This window comes from Dama dama, chromosome X, assembly GCF_033118175.1.
Source record: "Dama dama isolate Ldn47 chromosome X, ASM3311817v1, whole genome shotgun sequence".
NCBI classification, from domain to species: Eukaryota; Metazoa; Chordata; class Mammalia; order Artiodactyla; family Cervidae; genus Dama; species Dama dama.
In genome coordinates, this window is record NC_083714.1 from 38,036,333 (window position 1) to 38,045,087 (window position 8,755).

Below are 8,755 nucleotides of genomic sequence, written 5' to 3' on the forward strand. Positions count from 1 at the left end.
GAGAGTTGGACTATCTTGGACTCTGTGGGAGAAGGCGAGGGTGGGATGTTTCGAGAGAACAGTATCGAAACATGTATATTATCTAGGGTGAAACAGATCACCAGCCCAGGCTGGATGCATGAGACAAGTGCTTGGGCCTGGTGCACTGGGAAGACCCAGAGGAATCGGGTGGAGAGGGAGGTGGGAGGGGGGATCGGGATGGGGAATACGTGTAAATCCATGGCTGATGCATGTCAATGTATGACAAAAACCACTGCAATATAGTAAAGTAATGAGCCTCCAACTAATAAAAATAAATAAAAAATACAAAAATAGTAATAAAACTATTAGTCTGTACAACCTTCAAAAAAAAAAAAAGAAAGCTGAGCGGCCAGCCGCTGTCCCGCGCACCCTCGCGCGGCTGGCCAGGCTGGCGGGCGGAAGCGCCAGCGCACGGTGGGGCTGACGCGCGGAGCCGGCCGGCAGCTGCCCCGCCATGCCCGCGGACCACCGCCGCATCCGCGTGCCCGAGGAGTCGCAGCCGCCGCAGCTGTACGCGGCCGGCGAGGGCGAGGCGCCGGCCCCTCGCGACCCGGCGCGGCTGCGGCCGGTGTACGCGCGCGCCGGACTGCTGAGCCAGGCGAAGGGTTCGGCCTGCTTGGAGGCAGGCGGCCCCAAGGTGCTGTGCGCCAAGTCGGCGAGGAGCGCGAGCTGCGCGGGCGCCGCAGGAGTCGCTCGAGCCGGCCGTGCGCCTGGGCCGCTACCCGCGCGCGCAGCTCGAGGTGTGGGCGCTGCTGCTGGGGGACGGCGGCTCGGCGCTGGCCGCCCCGCTCACTGCCGCCGCGCTCGCCCTGGCCGCCGCGGGCGTCGAGATGTACGACCTGGTGGTGGGCTGCGGCCTGAGCCGCGCGCCGGGGCCCGCGCCCGCCTGGCTGCTGGACCCCACGCTGCTGGAGGAGGAGCGCGCCGCCGCCGGCCTCAGCGTGGCGCTCATGCCGGTGCTCAAGCAGGTGGCCGGGCTGCTGGGCAGCGGGGAGGGCGGCCCGACCGAGAGCTGGGTGGAGGCCGTGCCCCTGGAGTTCGAGGGCTGCCAGCGCCTCTACCCCGTTCTCCAGCAGTGCTTGGTGCGGGCCGCCCGCCGGAGGAGTGCCGCCGCGCCCCTCCGAGCCCGAGACCCGAGCAACGACGGACGCCGAGGACCGAGCCGCCGCTGCCGCCACAAGGACCCGCATCGTCGGCCTGCAGACTGCGTGCGCCGAACTGCAGCTGAGACCTGGGAGCACCGGAGAGGGTCTGCCGAGGCGTGCTCAGAATAGACGTGTTGGAGCGATTCTTTCCAACTGCTTCGTTAAAAAAAAAAAAAACAAAAAAAAACCTTTCTAATTGAGTTGACTCCCAGCCACGACCCAGTTGAAGGAACCTGCCAGTGCATCTTGACTCCTAAGTTGGAAAGGACTTCCGCTGGACTCATCGGGAAACCTGGAGCTGTTGTCCTGCAAGGGATGGACCCTCGGCAGGCCAGCCGGGGACTCTCTCCTGAATAACTGGGCTGCTTTTGAGAGCGGGGACAAGGGGGCTGTGCCTTCCACGTACATCTGAGCCCAAACAAAAGCGCTTATAATCGGAAACATTCTTCTGTCGTTTTTGGTACCGACTTTAATGAGTAAGTCTCTTCCGAGCTGGGGAGTGTGTTCTCAGGGCTTGGGACAAGCATTATCTTTCATGTGTCCTGGTGTCGCCGGTCCACCAGCGAGACGGCACCTGAACTGCCAGGAGTGAGAGTTTCTGGATGCTGGAGATGGAGTCTGGCCATTCTGTAGGGCAGAGGGGTCTCTCTGACCACGAGGGTGGGCTCTGGCCTGTGTGGCTCCTGAGCCCTGCAGGTCTGTGCTCAGGTCTGAATTGGCAAAAGGGCCGCCTGGGGTCCTCCCTGCACCAGCTTGGTGTGACCTGAGCGTGTGTGTCTCAGGGGCCTGCTCAGCTCTAGGAAAGGCTGGCTTGAGGCAGCTGAGAGACCAGAATGAGGCCTGGGGACCACACCAAGAACCCCTGACCGGGGGAGAAACACAGACTTTATTTGCCCCCAGTGACATAATATATAATTCCAAAGCAGATCTGCAATATCTAGAATCACAGCAGCAAGGAACAAGACAGAAACAAGGCACCTACAGGACCGAGGCTGAGCCTGCTGGGCGAGGGGCTGGGAGGCCATGAAGTCAGAAGAAGGCAACTGGAACTGAAGAAGGGTTAGCCCAGCTTCAAAGTGGCCACGTGGAAAAACAGGGCAGAGACCTGTGGGAAGGGGCCAGTTACATCCCATTAGATGGACATTTACAAAACCCTATCAACCCCCAGATGAGAGTCTCCCACATGAGATGGGAGGCAAACCACACACCATATATGCAGTTCTGTGTCACTGAAGAAACCCAAGTTTAAAAATCTATGTTACCTGTGTATTACCATATGTGAAATAGATGACCAGTCCAAGTTCGATGCATGAAACAGGGCACTCAAAGCCAGTGCACTGGGACAACCCAGAGGAATGTGATGGGGAGGGAGGTGGGAAGGGGATTCAGGATGGGGGTCACAGGTACACCCGTGGCTGACTCATGTCAATGAATGGCAAAAACCACCAGAATGGTAGAGCAATTAGCCTCCAAATAAAATAAATTAGTTAACAAGAACAACAACAAAATAAATCTGAGCGCCGAAGAGTTGATGATTTTGAACTGTGGTGTTGGAGAAGACACTTGAGCGTCCCTTGGACTGCAAGGAGATCCAACCAGTCCATCCTAAAGGAGATCAGTCCTGAGTATTCACTGGAAGGACTGATGTTGAAGCTGAAACTCCAATCCTTTGGCCACCTGATACGAAGAGCTGACTCATTTGAGAAGACCTGATGCTAGGAAAGATGGAGGACAGGAGGAGAAGGGGACAACAGAGGATGAGATGGTTGGATGGCATCACTGACTCAATGGCCATGGGTTTGAGTAGACTCCAGCAGTTGGTGATGGACAGGGAGGCCTGGAGTGCTGCGGTTCATGGGGTAACAAAGAATCGGACACAACTGAGTGACTGAACTGAACTGAACTGAGGTTATCTATACTGTTTTCCCACTGGAAATTCCTTCATATTGTGAACAATGGTTCGTCAGAACAAAATGGTCCACTGAGAATCTTAGGATATAGACGCAGAGTGGCCTTGGATATCTTCTAGTGCTATAGCCTGACTTCCGTAACCAGGCCTCACCCCAAATTAGTCTTTTCAAAACTTAACTCTAATGTGATTATATTTGAAGATAGAAAGTTTTGGAGATGAATTTAAAAGAGGTCATGAGGGGTGAGTCTTAATCCAACAGGATCAATGGCCTTAGAAGAAGAGGAAAAGAGAGAGAGAGATCTCTTTCTGCCCACACACACTGAGGAAAAGCCATGTTGAGCACATAGGGAGAAGGCAATCATATGCTGCTGCCTTAAACTTGGAGTTAACAGCCTCCAAATCTGTGAGAAATAGATTTCTGTAGTTTAAGCTACCTAGTCTATGATCCTTTTTTTTTTTTCTCTTTTTTGACAATCTGAGCTAAGACACCTAGTCTAGAGTTTTCTTAGCTGTGATCTGGAAAATGCTGTTGTGCCTGGACTGTTAGTAGGTGTTGGTTCTATGGTCAAATGCCTTTGAGAATGTTGCATGCTATTAATATCTATTGATAGTTCACTACTTACATTAGACTCTTCAAGGCTTTCAGAGCCCTAGAGTGAGGAAACCTGGTTACCATTGTTGGAGGAGCACCTTTTAACATCTACATCACAGATTTCTTACATGGGGCCTGTGGAAGCCCTGGGGGATTGCTTTTGTTCTTGTTTCACACCTGTCCAGGCCTTCACTTTGCTAACTCCACAGCTACTGAACCAGAATATCTAGGGGCAGAGTGCCCCAGATTATGAATGACGAAAAGCAGACAGATTTTTGAGGAGCTGAGTTTGGGAACTACTATTCCAGAACAACACTCTCGTGTTATAGGTGAGGAATTTAAGATCCTTGGAGGGAAATTGTTTGCCCAAGCATGAGCACAGGGCAAATATTTGGACCATTTCCCCCTCCACTATAAATAACCCCTGAGGTTTTTGATAGTTCTCCCAGCAATCGTGATTCCAGCTTGTGCTTCATCCAGCCCAGCATTTCGCATGATGTACTCTGCCTGTAAGTTAAATAAGCAGGGTGACAATATACAGCCTTGCCGTACTCCTTTCCCAATTTTGAACCAGTCCTTTGTTCCATGTCTGGTTCTAACTATTGCTTCTTGACCTGCATACAGGTTTCTCAGAAAACAGGTAAAGTGGTTTGATATTCTCATCTCTTTAAGAGTTTTCCACAGTTTGCTGTGATCCACACAGGCAAAGGCTTTAGCATAATCAATGAAGCAGAAGTAGATGTGTTTTTTTCCTTTGAATTCCCTTGCATTTTGTATGATCCAGTGGATGTTGGCAATTTGATCTCTGGTTTCTCTGCCTTTTCTAAATCCAGCTTGAACATCTGGAAGTTCTCGGTTCACATACTGCTGAAACCTAGCTTGAAGGATTTTAAGTATAATCTTGCTATCATGTGAAATGAGTGCAGTTGTATGGTAATTTGAACATTCTTTGGCATTCCCGTTCGTTGGGAGTGCTGGATGTCAATTATATCACAATAAAACCCGGGGGGAATAAGGACCAAGGTATCCGGCAGACGAATTTTTGTGTCTTAGTTGAAAATTTGCTAGATAATGATGACTTCTGAAATGAATACTAAGTCATAAGAAGATGGTTGAAGAAACTATTGCCTAGATGCTAACACCCTTTCCCTTGAGATGGGACCTATGGAACCCAGGGAGGAGAGAGAGAGGGAAAAAAAGAACTCAGGGACCAATCAGGTGGCTTGTTTCAACCCTGCCTCTCAGCACATAGCCTCTAATTCAGCTTAAAATGGGAAACAAAATCTCACAAGCAGCACAGTTATGGAGACTGATGAAGCAACCCAGAGTGGACTTCCTTCCTTTGAGTGGACTCCATGGGGGACTGGAGCTTTGGTACCAGCAGCTGCCCCTTGGGCCCTTCCTCCTCCTCAGCGAGTGCAGACGAATTTGGGTAAGTCTCTCCTGGTTCTGAATCTCCCATATTGATTGAGATTCTGAGTGTTATTTGGTGGTGGAGCAGGTTACCTGCCCCCTCCTAGTAGGAAAGACACTAGGGGGAGCCCAGGTGAAACATCTGGAGAATACCCACTCACGGTCTAGACGATCAGTGGGGCTCGGTTGAAAGATACTGAGGAATTCCAACCCAGTCAAAAGATGCTAGATGGGGGGCTGGCTGAAAGATGCCAGGAGAATTGCCCACCTAGTGGAAAGGTACTGGGTAGGGGGGCTCGATTGGGAAAAAAATCGAGGAATACCCAGGGCTCGGCTGAAAGATGCCAAGGTCGCTCCGTTGTAGGGGACTGAATGGTCTTGGCTGAGTGGTTAAGTAAGAGGCTGATCTGACACTTTTCCTCAATTTGACTGCCTTTATAGAATTTGTCAGGATAAAAGTGAGGAAAATACATGAGAGCTTTGCTCTGAAGAAAAGGGACCAGACTCCTCCCGGCCAGTTTCAGTTTTCTCTGGTAACTGAGAAATTTAGGCGAGTGGTGGAGGCCTAGTGCTCGTACCATGCAGTGGGCCCACAGGGAAACCCACTCATTAATTAAAATACTTGCCCATCCGGGGGTCGCAAATAAGAACTGGCCATTCAGCGACCTGAGCAGGCATGGTGGTCTTAGATTGCCAGAGGCAGAATCCGAGACACATAAAGACAAGCTGAAATGACTCTGGGGTAACTCCTGAAAGAGTTAGGCTCACAAGCAGCACATGGGCCCACTACACAAGTTCACTAGTGATCTCTCAACAGAAATAAAGGGGTGTCAGAAAGTCAGCCTCTGACTAACTCTCTAGCCAGGTTCGTGTACAATACATATGGAGCTCATAGTTTGAAGTACATAATTAATTGGAGAAATTATACTAAGAGAGAGCTCAACCTAAAATGGCCAAACTTGGGTTCTTTTGATATTCTAAAATTCATATTTTTACATGCACAATTAGAAAAGGCCGGCTGTGCTTTGACTGGTATCTAGAAGCTTCTAAAACAAGAAATGATAGAGTAACTTCTTCCCAGAAAATCAACAAATTATTGCTTGAAACTATCAGAACTAAAAAGGCTGTAGCACTGACTTTGCCAGCTTGCAGGTCTAATTGAACTGGGAAGTCACATTTGGCATTTATGCCATTTGGCTTTTCATTTTGGGGCATCCCTTTACCATCTTTTTGGGGCACTCTTGCCACTTGGCTTTTGATTTCTGGGCATCACTTTGCCTTTTGTTTCCTTTGGAGTGTGACTCCTGGCTGGTGAAGTTCTGGTTTGGTTTGGTTTGTTAGTTTGGTTTGAGTGCACAGACATCTGATACAAACTGTTTGAGCTAATATGTGAATTAAGGTTCCACACCCAACCTGGGAATCCTTTGGGAAAATATTTTTAAATGATTGGTCAATCTATAGCTATGATCCAATGACAAGAAAAATGGCCTGAAACTATTAGGTCTTTATTGACATAGGGTAGGAAAATGAACTGAAGTTCCCTTATGTCCAGGACTTCCTCCTGTAATCAACAGCCTGTGGCTGATTAAACCAAGACCCCTACTTCCCCAGAGGGACAGTCCCTGCTGGGACCAATCTGCCCTTGTTATCAGGGCCAAGTTAAGCACTATCTGGTCTAAATTTCGGCTATAAAACTATGGTCACAAAAAACAAAAATACAAGTTTTGACAATGTGGTCACAATATTCTTTAGACTCCAGAGGAATCTTGAAGAAAAAATTATCTCTTTAAGAATTCTTGCTCTAAGGAAATAACTCCTCCTATACCTTTAGCCTTACTTTTGCATTCCTGTCCCCTATAATGAGAAGGACATCTTTTTTTGGGTGTTAGTTCTAAAAGGTCTTGTAGGTCTTCATCGAACCATTCAACTTCAGCTTCTTCAGCGTTACTGGTTGGGGCATAGGCTTGGATTACTCTGATATTGAATGGTTTGCCTTGGAAACAAACAGAGATCATTCTGTCATTTTTGAGATTTCATCCAAGTACTGCATTTTGGACTCTTTTGTTGACCATGACGGCTACTCCATTTCTTCGAAGTGATTCCTGCCCACAATAGGAGATATAATGGTCATCTGAGTTAAATTCACCCATTCCAGTCCATTTTAGTTCGCTGATTCCTAGAATGTCGACATTCACTCTTGCCATCTCCTGTTTGACCACTTCCAATTTGCCTTGATTCATGGACCTAACATTCCAGGTTCCTATGCAGTGTTGCTCTTTACAGCATCAGACCTTGCTTCTATCACCAGTCCCATCCACAACTGGGTGTTGTTTTTGCTTTGGCTCCATCCCTTCATTCTTTCTGGAGTTATTTCTCCACTGATCTCCATTAGCATTTTGGGCACCTACTGACCTGGGGAGTTCTTCTTTCAGTATGCTATCAATTTGCCTTTTCCTACTGTTCATGGGGTTCTCAAGGCAAGAATTCTGAAGTGGTTTGCCATTCCCTTCTCCAGTGGACCACATACTGTCAGACCTCTCCACCATGACCTAACCGTCTTGGGGTGGCCCCACACAGCACGGCTTAGTTTCACTGAGTTAGAAAAGACTGTGGTCCCTGTGATCAGATTGGCTAGTTTTCTGTGATTGTGGTTTCAGTGTGTCTGCCCTTTGATACCCTCTTGCAACACCTACCGTCTTCCTTGGGTTTCTCTTACCTTGGACGTGGGGTATCTCTTCACAGCTGCTCCAGCAAAGCACAGCCGCTGCTCCTTACCTTGGAGGAGGGGTATCTTCTCACAGCCATCCCTCCTGACCTTGAATGTGGAGTAGTTCCTCTCGGCCCTCCTGTGCCCGCGCAGCAGCCACTCTTTGGAGGTGGGGTTGCTCCTCTCGGCTGCTGCCCCTGGCCTTGGGCATGGGGTAGCTCCTCTCTGGTGCAGCCCCTGACCTCGGGTGTGTGATAGCTCCTCTCGGCCCACCGTCCCAGACCTCTCATTATAGGGGACTGGAATGCAAAAGTAGGAAGTCAAGAAACACCTGGAGTAACAGGCAAGTTTGGCCTTGGACTACAGACTGAAGCAGGGCAAAGGCTAATAGAGTTCTGCCAAGAGAACGCACTGGTCATAGCAAACACCCTCTTCCAACAACACAAGAGGAGGCTCTACACATGGACATCACCAGATGGTCAACACCGAAATCAGATTGATTATATTCTTTGCAGCCAGAGATGGAGAAGCTCTATACAGTCAGCAAAAACAAGACCGGGAGCTGAGTGTGGCTCAGATCATGAACTCCTTATTGCCAAATTCAGACTTAAACTGAAGAAAGTAGGGAAAACCAATAGACCATTCAGGTATGACCTAAATCAAGTCCCTTATGACTATACAGTGGAAGTGAGTAATAGATTTAAGGGACTAGATCTGATAGAGAGCCTGAGGAACTCTGGACGGAGGTTCGTGACACTGTACACGACACAGTGATCAAGACCATCCCCATGGAAAAGAAATGCAAAAAGGCAAAATGGTTGTCTGAGAAGGCCTTACAAATAGCTGTGAAAAGAAGAGAAGCCAAAAGCAAAGGAGAAAAGGAAAGCTATTCCCATTTGAATGCAGAGTTCCAAAGAATAGCCAGGAGAGAGGGATAAGAAAGACTTCCTCAGCGATCAATGCAA

At 49.0% G+C, this 8,755-nt stretch overlaps 1 pseudogene; it reads left to right on the forward strand.

Moving 5' to 3' along the window:
• Positions 1 to 475: 475 nt before the first annotated feature.
• On the forward strand, positions 476 to 1,318 carry LOC133053023 (exosome complex component MTR3-like; annotated as a pseudogene).
• The last annotated feature ends 7,437 nt before the right edge of the window (positions 1,319 to 8,755 follow it).